This window comes from Acanthisitta chloris, unplaced genomic scaffold (genome assembly GCF_000695815.1).
Source record: "Acanthisitta chloris isolate BGI_N310 unplaced genomic scaffold, ASM69581v1 scaffold12101, whole genome shotgun sequence".
NCBI classification, from domain to species: domain Eukaryota; kingdom Metazoa; phylum Chordata; class Aves; order Passeriformes; family Acanthisittidae; genus Acanthisitta; species Acanthisitta chloris.
This window is the reverse complement of record NW_008654378.1, coordinates 42,244-53,425: the sequence shown is the minus strand read 5'-3', so window position 1 is coordinate 53,425 and position 11,182 is coordinate 42,244.

The following is an 11,182-nucleotide window of genomic DNA, read 5'->3' as shown; positions in this document are numbered from 1 at the left end:
GCACAGAATATGAAAGATTATTGTGAATTTTTTTTGTAGAAGAGACAAAATTCAGTATTTAGCTTTTAGCTCATAGTTTGAGGCGGAGGGGGGAGAGAGGGAAGAATGCTTTCAAAATACTACAGAAGAAGGAAAATATTTTTAACGTTTATAACACCACTGTTTGAAGAGTCCTCTTCAGCTTGATTAGTGTAAGAACTGAGAGGAAATACTACCTCAAGTTCAAATGATATATTGGAAGCTCATTACACTAAAAGATTCACTCCTTGATGTTAGGCAAAGAAGAGTTTCTGTTGAATTCCACTTTGCTAAGTGTCAAATCTTTGTTTCTTAGCATGTTTTAAGAGTTCTGAAGATGTGACTTAGATCACTTAGCTTACCAAGTGTTTTTCCCTGACTTGCATAGTGATGTTGAATATCTTAGTTCAACAGCTCAAGTGATGACGTGGTTTTCTGGACAGGATTATTGCACCACTACATACTAAAAAAGGTTTCCCTCCTTTCACATAGAAAGGAATGTTACATTCCTGTGTATTTATCACAATTTTCTAATGCTGCCTTAATAAGAAGAACATGTGCTTAAACAAGGCTTCACAAACTGAATGTACCTTCTTTGATTTAGTGAAGGAGTAGAACTGTGGAAGAGCTCTGCGCCCACATTGCTTATGTTCTTGAATTCAGTTTGCAGAAGTGAGTTTGTTCCTGTCAGGATTTTATCTTAATTTATGTAACGATTTGCTAATGTTAGGCCCAAGAGCTCACTTAGATTTAATAGGACAGAAAGAGATCTGTTTTATAAGGTACAGAAGGTCTCTAAAGCCTTGTGAAGCTTTCTCATGCATTTTTATTACAAAATCTAATAATGTAGGTTATTTACAAAGCATGATTTTCACATCCTATAGGGAAATTTTGGTAATGCTTTACATAAAATATTTTTCTGCAGATTTTCCTTATGACCTGTGTTTTAAGTTAGTGTGGTATAAGTTCATTCAGTAGCCTTGCCTTATAGTATAACCAAGGAGTCAGTATGAGTTCTTCAGTCGTGGTTGGCATTGTTCCTGTAAGTTTAACAGATCCTTGTGATAAATACTGGGAAGGGCGATTTAATTTTTGTCCTTTCCCAAGTGGTTACCCATATACAAATTACACTGTATGCCTGAGGTAGTACTTTTACAGTGTGGTATCTTATGCCTTCTGCTGCAAGTTCCCAGAAAACTGAGGTTTATCTCTGTTGTTGCTGTCCACTGTAAAAATAAAATAAAGCTTGGGCTTCTGAGTCTTGGGTTCTCATCAGTGTGTTTATACTATTTACACAAAATAGAAGATTGAGAATACTAGTCAAGTATCTCAAGTAATGAATGTGTAACATGTTCAGATGTAGAACACAGCGTGTTAAACACTTGGGTGTTTAATTTACCATTTTTGTTTGGGAGGAAATGTGCTTGAAGATAAAGGCACATTTTGTGGTGCTTTACACCCCCAGTGTTCCAGAGTATGCTCTTTAAGAGGAACCAGTACTTTTTAACTGCTTTGTTTACAGCATCAGGAAGAGATACAAATGGCTGTAGGTGTATAGTTGCTTTTCTGTGGTGGTTTTTTTGCGGATTTTGTTGGGGTTTTTTAGGATAAAAAGAATCAGTAGCTGTTGATGATTTTATTTTTTTTCTGTGGGGTGAGGGGAAGTGGATGAACTCTCAATATGCTTTCATGAGTTGTGGTTCCGTTTGGAGTTGTCTCTCTGCTGCCGGGGCAGGGAGTTTCTACTGATTTCTGTCCTCACCTCTTTACCTTCCTGGTCTCAACCTCTTGCTCTTAACCCTTGTGCCAGCCTTGTCACCTTTCAGATTATTATGATCTGTTTGACCAATGTGACCAAAACCAGCCTAACAAATGTATTTTGTGACATTCTGCAGTCTTGTTGAATTAAAGTGACTTAACGACCGATTTAATAAGCTTCAAAGCTATCAGAGGAGATACTGGCTGTACAGTCTGAAAGCAGAGAGGGTAAGGGAGCAGTCAAGAGCAAGAGTTACAAGACTGAAGTTCTTGGCAGCAGCAAACTAGCACAGCTTAATGGTCTGAGGAATCATACTGACAGTCCCTTTCTTGGCTCTTCTCATAAATTCATGAACTACAAATTCTGTTTGGAAGGATGCAAAAGTAGGGCACACTTGAAAGCCTAGTCAACTTTGTTCCGTTCTAGCAGCTGGGGAGTTAGCTGTGCAGAAACATGAATTATGTGAGTTCCCTGAAGAAATTACAGAAATGTTTGCAAATATTAAGTAATGTGACTGACACAGTGTAAAGAAACTACAACACTGCAAATTTTGAACAGTTATTTCAGACTGCAAAATTTCAAGTTCTGACTTTGCTACTTGTCTTCAACTTTTCAGGAATGAGAAGCATCCCAGCAGATTTCATGGACATAGATTTGGTTGAGCATAATCATTCTCTGCAACCTTCAACTGTCACCAATTGGTTCTTTGGGATATATATTTGCCATATCTATTAATTGCATTTATGCTGGCTGAGGATGGTTTCTTTCTTGGGGAGTAGCAAGAGCTTCTGTTGTCTTTGTCTAACAGGACGTCTCATCATAATAGTAATATTGGAATGGACACCATAGGAAAAGTTGCCATACACCCCATGGCTGGTATGCCTTGCTTACAGTGTCCTCCAGAAAAATCAACTACAGATGATGTTAATTAGAAAGACAAAACCTTAGGTAGTTACATACATGAGGGGAAAATATTTCAGAAGGGAAAATTTTAAAATCTATGCAGCAGTTTTTTAGGGATTCGCTCTGTGACACAGTCACCACTATCTGGGATGAGTTTAGGAATGAAAAACTTGTGAGATCAGAGACCTGAGTAGTTAAAATAGTTCGTGGGTTGGGTTTTCCCCCCTATAAATAACTAGAGAAGAGCTCAAATGAAATGTGGTTGTTCTGAAATTGTGTTATGTAAGTGACTGTGAGTTCTGTGAATTGCAGAGATCACCAGTTGTACAGCTTTGTGATTAATGTTCTGGTTTTCAGGTTGTCAGTCTTAGAAGTCCCAACTCATTTTTGTGGTCAGAAAAAAAAAAGTCAGAGATCCTTATCCCCTTCCCCCACCACATACCTATGAGTAATATAGTGACAGGACTAATCAGATTAAATCATTAAGGATAATGAAAAGTTTTTTTTTAAAAAAATCACTCTTCTGACATGCATTGGGTTAATATTGCAAAATAGAGTTGAAAAGAGAGCCCAGGGAGGATGGCCACATAAAAAAAAAGCTAGCACATGTATCTTTGTTACATAATGTTGTGAGACATTGCTTTTTGAACTTGCACAGCCTATAGCTCAGTCATATAAAATCAGAAGACAGGCTTGGTCCCTATATCTAGCCTCTCTGAAGACTGTTGAATTAGGTAGCTAATGTTTTGGTGGTTTTGGATGAAGGCTTTCAAGGAATAGCTGTATTCCCATTTTAGATGATGTTTCTAAATGTTTTTATTAAATTCAGCTGATACTGGAATATTCAGCTGTAAGTAAGGAATAAATTTCTTTCCCCAGAATATTGTAAAATATGGCTTAAGAACGACTTGTTGTGGAGGACTAAGCCAATGCATATATAAATTTAATGGATGTGTGAATTTAAATGTCAGCTGAGATGTAATTTTGGAACACTATCTTCAGTTTAGTTTGGGATTAGGTAGTGTAGTTTTAGTTCAGTCACCTCTTTGAAGTGAAGATGTCATATACCTACCTGGTACCCATGAACATTTACTATTAATACTCCTTTACATAGTGAAGCGGTGGCAGGCATTGGCATTAAAAACAACATGCTAAAAAATACAGGGGTTAAAATGAGAGCAGAGTGCAAGAGCCTGAGGAAACCAGGACACAGTTTGGAGGGGGTGGGGCAGTCTTGTTAGAGAACTAAAATAGCAGAATTTTTAATTTCAGAGAGAATATAACCACTGTTTAAAGCGAGGACAGACTTAGTTTTAAGACAATGAAAGCTGAAGTCTTAACTGTGAATAGGTGATAAGAAATGACTGTCTTGTTATCCTGCTTCTGGCTGTCCTGTGAGATCTGTTAACAATCCCTGGAATTCTAGGAATTTCTGTACTCTTCATTTGTTATGCTTGAAAGTTTCTAAACGTTTAAAATAACTGCTAAATTAAGGTAATTCATCTTTTCCTTCACTGTTCTATCATGTTTCCATTGCAGCCAGTAGACATCAGAGTTATCTGCTCATAGCTGTGTATAAAATAAATGTTTCTTGTCGCAGGGATTGTTGGTGCTAAGAGCTTGATTAGAGTTGTGTATTCAAATGTATGCATAGTTGCAGCCTTTTAGCCTAAGCCGTGGTGGGATGCAAGGGTGGTATGTCCGTGTGCTGTTTTGGGGTGATGTGGGTGTCAGACCATTTAATGAGCTGTAGCTTTGGAATGTTTCTGTGAGCTCCTTTTTGAAAACAGCTTTTTTCTTTTTTTCAGGTTGTCATTAATTGCTGCAGAGACTGCCCTCTGCTGTGCTTCTGGCTTGAGGCTCAGTGTAGGGATTGTCAGCACAGAAATTCAACTATGTCAGGGCTTTATAGAGGATACAGATGGCAAAATATCAGCAAAATCTAAATACTGTATTACTGGATTTTAAAATATGCTTAAATGACCGTGGCAAAAGGTTTTTTTCTGTCTAGCTGTGATTTTTAGCAAGAAGTTTCTTGAAGCTAGGTGTGTTTCTGTTGTCATTCCCTCTCCCCAATACATCTGTAGTCATCCCAGCTTTATTCCCCTTCAAATCACCACCACTTTATTCCCCTTCCTGTCTATTTTGGGTTTGGTCTAAAAAGCAGCAATTAGACAATGTTGATGTGTAAGTGGTAGTGTATATTTAGAACAAAGGGAATTGTGGCATGCATGATGTTTATTCTTAGTGTTTTCAACAATTGCTTTTGATCTCAGTCAACTTTGGAAGCACTTTAATTATTTGTGTAACTGGAAAAAAAAAGCCTAACTACAGTGGAAGCTCAGATTTGTTAGGGCTAAAGAAAGCTTCCCATGTAGTGGTTCTGTTACCTGTGCTATTGCTTTTAGCTGATTAAAGGAGCTCACTGTTGCCATACTCACCAAGGAAGGTTGTTGCTAACAGCATGCAGCATGTGTTTTTCAGAGACTGGCAACAGGTTCAATAAGATTTAATTTTTCCTCCCTCTTCATATGACTGCTGTGTTATTTCTTTGTAAAAATCAGCTTGTTCAGGTTCTCAAAGCTTAGGGGGCATTAATTTCTTTAGACCTAATAGAGGCAAAATATCTTATCGGTAGTAGTCTGCTGGGGTGTCCCCTGCATGTCAGTTGTCTGCTGTCCCTCACCTGGCTCGCTGGACTCAGTGTTTGCTGGGGTGGCTGTTCCTGGCAGGTGTGTCAGCCTCTGCCCTGGCGTGGGGGCAGATTTTAGCCAGCTGTGGGAGAACTCAGGGAAAGTGGGTTTTCACCTCTGCATTTGGGTCATCGTCTGGTTTTCTTAGAGGACTGGCATGTACCTTAGAAAGCAGTTTATGGTTCTGCAGTAAAACAGGCTAAAATCCACTCTCTTGTTTGTCATGTGCAAATACACAGTGAAATTATGACATATATATGCTCTGTGTCGTGATTTCATACAGGTCCTGCACAGAAATGATAAGGGCATCTTGCATAAATTTTACTGCAGTTGCTGAAGTGAGGTCTGATTGATGTGGCTGTTGGTTGACATGATGTACTTCTCTTACTGGTGCGTGTTTTTCATAGAAAGCACTTTGTTCATATCTGTTCTGTAGAGAGTAGCCCTGTATCTTTTGAAGTTGATAGTGTAGACTGGCCAGTCCTTGAGCTGTGACTTTTTCGATTGGTGCCACTGCATTAGCAGATGAACAAGCCTAATACAATTAAATGTTGAAAATAGACCACAGTTCTTAGATGCAATACCAGTGTGTTAGAAAAATGTGCTTATAATTTCCCAGGTTTTCACGTTGAGCAATTTGTTTATACAATTTCTAAAACTGGAATCAAACCTTAGCGTCTGAATTAACAGTTTTAGCAGTTTATCTGTGCTTTAATGTTGCAAATTACATTTGTACAAGAGCAATAGCAATGTTAACTTAGCACTGACAATGAAAATTACATTAATTTTGAGGGTTTAGCCCTTTTTTGCTGTAGATTCACGTATCTTGCACATTTTAGTGAGCATGGAATGTTGAAACCTCTTGGCATGTCTGAAAGCCCTTTGAAATTCACATGTTGTACTGAGTTACTGTGCTTGACAGCTGTTATAATGAACTTTGGTCTGAAATTATTAGAACTAAGCATCAGCTGGATATTAAAGGAGTTTTCTTCCAATACCAAGTCTGTGCTAAAACATTAATTAGAGGAAAGAATAGACTTAAGTAATAATAGTAGACTGAAAAAACAGACCATACCAGAAGTCACATTCTTGAATGTGTTGCAAAACTTGTGTAAAGATAATCTTTTTTCCATTACAGTTGAGGTTTTTTTTAAGTTAAAGGGAAAAAATCAAGTTGTCATAGGTTTTGTAGCTTTACTTGGTTTTGAAAAAACATCATGCTGCTCTAGTCTGTACCAGTTATTTCAGGTAATACTAAGCTCCATAGGAAACACATGAAGTATTTTCTATAATAAACTTCAGTCTTTGACTGTCACCAAGTAGTGGTTAATTTTATACTGTGCAACATGGTTTGTGTTGTGTTTTCCTTTATGTAATTGGCTTCCAAGTCTCTTAATCTTGCAGATTCACTGCAATAACAAGAAAAAATGATGTATGGGAGATGATGCAAGGAAAGCTAGAAATTATTTTTTTCTTTCTATACTGAGCTTCCATTTGTGGTTTTATGAAAGTGTTTTACTGTATTATTTTGTGATTTTTGTGACTTAAGTTTTGCTTGCTTGGAAATCCGTAGTACTGAGTAAAAATACCAGAAGACAATCCATTATGTGAGCCATTATAATACATGGCAGAGATCTGTAGCATAATTTAATGCTCATATGTTGCTACTAAGTCAGATATCAGGGAACATCTTGTATGTGATTTTAATCTATCTTCTAATTCACTTCAGCAACCTAGAATTCATCTTCCAGTTGTCTTTAATTAATGTTTTAATATACTGTGCCTGTCATAGTATGTGGCTTTAGGCTGATGATAAATCCTTTGCACTGTGCTGATGTTTATTATGTGTTTCTAGTGTTTATATTATAATTATAGATGTAGGCTGGGCTTTTATACTCTAATCTGTGCCAAAGTCAATGAAATTCGGTGGAAGGTGAGCTCTGAACTTCCTTGCAGTCATTCAGAATTTGCAGCTTTAATGAATTTGAAAAAGAGAACTATCAGGTCTAATCATGCTTCTAGCACTGAAAGAATTTTGAACACCACTGAAATGTAGCAAAAAACCTCAGCCTCCAGAAAATGTCATTTTTGCTCTTTGGAAGTTGCTGAAGCAAAGCAAATTTAATTTTACTGTACAGAATTTAGTTATTAAAGCAATTAGGATTGCTATGCACACCAGCCACAGTCGCCAGGAAGCAAATGAAAACTTAAACCACCTTACAACACTTCTGTCCCTGTCAGTGTGTATTTTGTACTGCCATCTATCTTGCATGCCAAGGTGATTGGGGTGGTTAAAAATATGATAGAAGCCTGACATTGTTAGGGGTCAGTATGAAGAATGATTGGTGGCTTGTAAAACACACTATATTTGAGAATTGTAAGTATTGTTAGCAAGGCAGTAGTTGTGTTTTGAACTGGCACCAGAAATATGGTTTGTTTGCTGGTCATAATTACTTCAGTCAGAATTTTGTATGATGCCTCTTGGTGATCAAAGTGACTGAAGTGCTCTTGCTCAATAGCTGTACTTGCATTATCAGTTTGTATAAACCTTCCTCTGTAGGCCAAAAATAAAAGTAATCTGTGAAGAAGAGACTTGGACATACTCTCCGGGCCTGTGTTGGTAAGACTTGTGGTACGAGTTGAACAGGGAGAGTCATAAATCTGCTTTATTTGGAAGGGTCTATATATCATGTGGAAACACTAAGGTTCCCCTGTTGGATATTGGCAGTTCAAAGGAAGATGGTCAAAGCCCCAGTTTAACCCTGTTAAACTTTGAGTAATCAAACTCTGCGTAACAGCGACTTGTACATACCTGAAAAGTATAAAAACTGCTACTCTCATGTTCTAAAGTGGAAAGGAATTATCTTAATTACAAATGTTGTTATGTAGATTTGACCTATGAGGTAGTAAAAGGTACTATTACGGAGTATGTCTAACTTTTCCTCCTTAGTAAGGAACTGATTTAGCAAAATAAGCTTCTTTTGGGCTGAGAAGCTGTTTATTGGATGATTCACAACTCCCAGAGAACAGACTTAGTGTAACAACCTTCCCTTTTTGTTGTTACGGAACTTTTAAAATTGCAAAAGAGATGTTCAGAAAGAAAAGCCAAGTGAACAGTTTCTGAAATTATTAATTGTAAAACTTTTGATGCTGTGCTTATTGGTTAGAACAAAAACCTTCTGTTCCTGGTGCCTGTCTTAAGCTGAGCTTTATTTTTAACCTCAGCTACACCACACCTTAATTTGAGGACTGAGTTAACATTTTATCAGTGTCATATTTTAAATTTTAACATCCTTAGGACCGTTGTGGAGAGGGACTTCAGAGCTGATCTGAATTTTTTCCCTTAGTTGATTATTTCATTTGTTGTGATTGAGCAGTAGCCTTTTTCCAAGCCTGTTGCAGATGAGGATTTGTGACTTCTGGAGCAGACTTGAGACAGCAGAAACAGCAGTGGGCTTAGGTTTGGAAGGGTGACCCTTTATCAGAAGTTCTTTGACTAAAGGAAGCTGTTCAGCATTCCACAGCTGCAGCATGCCTGTGCTTTCCTGGGCTGCCATATCTAGGGGCTTGGGTTTTTGTGTATTTGGTTTGATGTTTCTGTACTGTCAAATTTTAGGCTGCCTGATAAGTGATATTTTGTGTCATCTTTTGTATTATCTGAGTGCAGTTGTTTTGCCTGCACTCTTTGTTTTGGAGGTCTGTAGCTTTCTGGGATGTCAGAAATACTTTCTATTTAAAATTCTAAAATTCTCTTAAATTTTGATTGTGGTTTTCTGATGATTGCTGTTCAGGTGTGACTGTGGGAGAGCTGTAGTTTTCTGTAACTTTTGTTTCTTTTTTACCTGATTGGCTCAGATCTTAAATTCTGAAACTAAGCAGTTATTACTACAGGCCACTTAAATATTTGTCTCGATTACCCTTTTTCAAGAATTTGTATGTCCTGTGGGTCTTGCAGGGAGCTTATACTGAAAATGTAAACAATGTTACTAAGGTTGCCTGCTAATAATATTTACCTGAACTATATTTTTGTTTCTCTGGTCTTCAGTGCTTATTATTAAACCAAAGAGATTTTAAATCTTTTCATTTGATGTACAGGTACAGAGTTTTTGGTATGCCATTTTTGTAGCTCATACTTTTGAATTTGATGGAGGAGATGTAGTTAATACTGCCCTAAGTATTTTTGATCAGTTATTAAATATTGGCCATCAACTTCATTTTCTGATGATTCTTTCGGATTAAGATCCTTTACTGCATGTGACATCATTTAGCTTACATGTGATTGAGTATAAAGTTGCATTTTACTTCTCATATATCCTCAGATCATGATTTTGATGTTTTTAGTGCAGATTAAATGGATATTATTCATTCCCTCATTGTTTCAACACCTGTGGTTGTACCATATAGGCTGAGGAATGCGAGTTTTCTTTCAGCTTGTCAGAGTCAAGAAGAGATGAATGCAACTTTGAAAAGGCTCAATTGTCAGACAAGCTATGGCCGATACAATGTGGATGAAAAAGAATTTGAGTTATCTTCCCCCACAATTAAATTAGTATCTTTGCAATTTTTTTTGTACTTAATGAGACTTCTTTTTTTTGGGGTTGGTATTTCGGCATGGTGAAATTGCCTTTTCAGAAAGGGAAATGTGGCTTTCCAGGGAGCATTTTGCTAAGTAGTTATCCACCTTCCTCTGGATTTCAGAGACCATTTGTGTAATGTGGTGCTTTATGTAACCCTGTCTGAATGCTACCTGTGTGGCTCTCATTCTTTGAAGAGCTGTTCTTTTTAAGCTGGGCAGTCACTGAAAGCCTTACAGGCACCAGATAACTGTGTGGTACTTGCAGGGCTAGCCCAGTATCATCCAGGTTCTGATCAGCTTTTTTGTTGCCTCATTATTATTATTTTTTTCTAATGTGGGAATGTTGAGCATTGAAATAATTTTTGCATATCAGTGCAGTGCAATTAAGTGTCTTTTAAGGGAAAAAAATAGATTTTTTTCCTGCCATAGAAATGCTTTAATTTAATTTTCTTCTTGGAAGATTTCAGTAATAACTATTTTAGTATTTAGTGGCTGGACAGAAAATAAGTAAAGGAAATTTTCTTTGTTGCCACATGTGGCTATATACTACTCCTTGTGAAAATGAAAAGCTGTACGCATTTAGGATTGCAAGCTGGCAGAAATTTGTGTAGGAGTTGCTGTTGCTACTCCTCCAAAACTGTACTATAGATACTTAATTTTCAACTTAATTACAACAGAAGCATCTGTCCCTTCCTACTCTAAACACAAACATTTGGTTTAAGAAAGTTGGTGATTGTCTTTTTTTTTTGTCTTTATGCTTCTAGTGCATAATAAAACTTTGAGATATATTCTAGTATTTCAGTAAATTTAAAAAAAAAAAGGATAAAAAGGATCATGTAAAATTAAGTATATTGGTAACGTGGTTCACAAGTATTTGTTAATTTTATGACCTTTTTAAATTAACAAGTTGAGGATAACATCACTGGCTCTGTGATACAGAAGGGAGTGTGGTATAAAACACACTGTTAGATGTATTATATTTAAGAGCTGAGTGGTTATATTTATCCAGACACTTAAGTTTTTTAGCCTGAGTCATCAGGACTAAGAAACCAGATTAAGGTGTATGGGATATAGTGAAATGTCACTACTTGCGGGTGGAAATTAATTGTTATTCTCTGTCAAATCTATACATCTGTACACCCACACAGGGATTTTTACTCTTGTATTTAATCCTTCCTGCTTTAATGCATACCTATAGGAAGTATTAAGAGTAGCTGCTAACCAGAACCATCC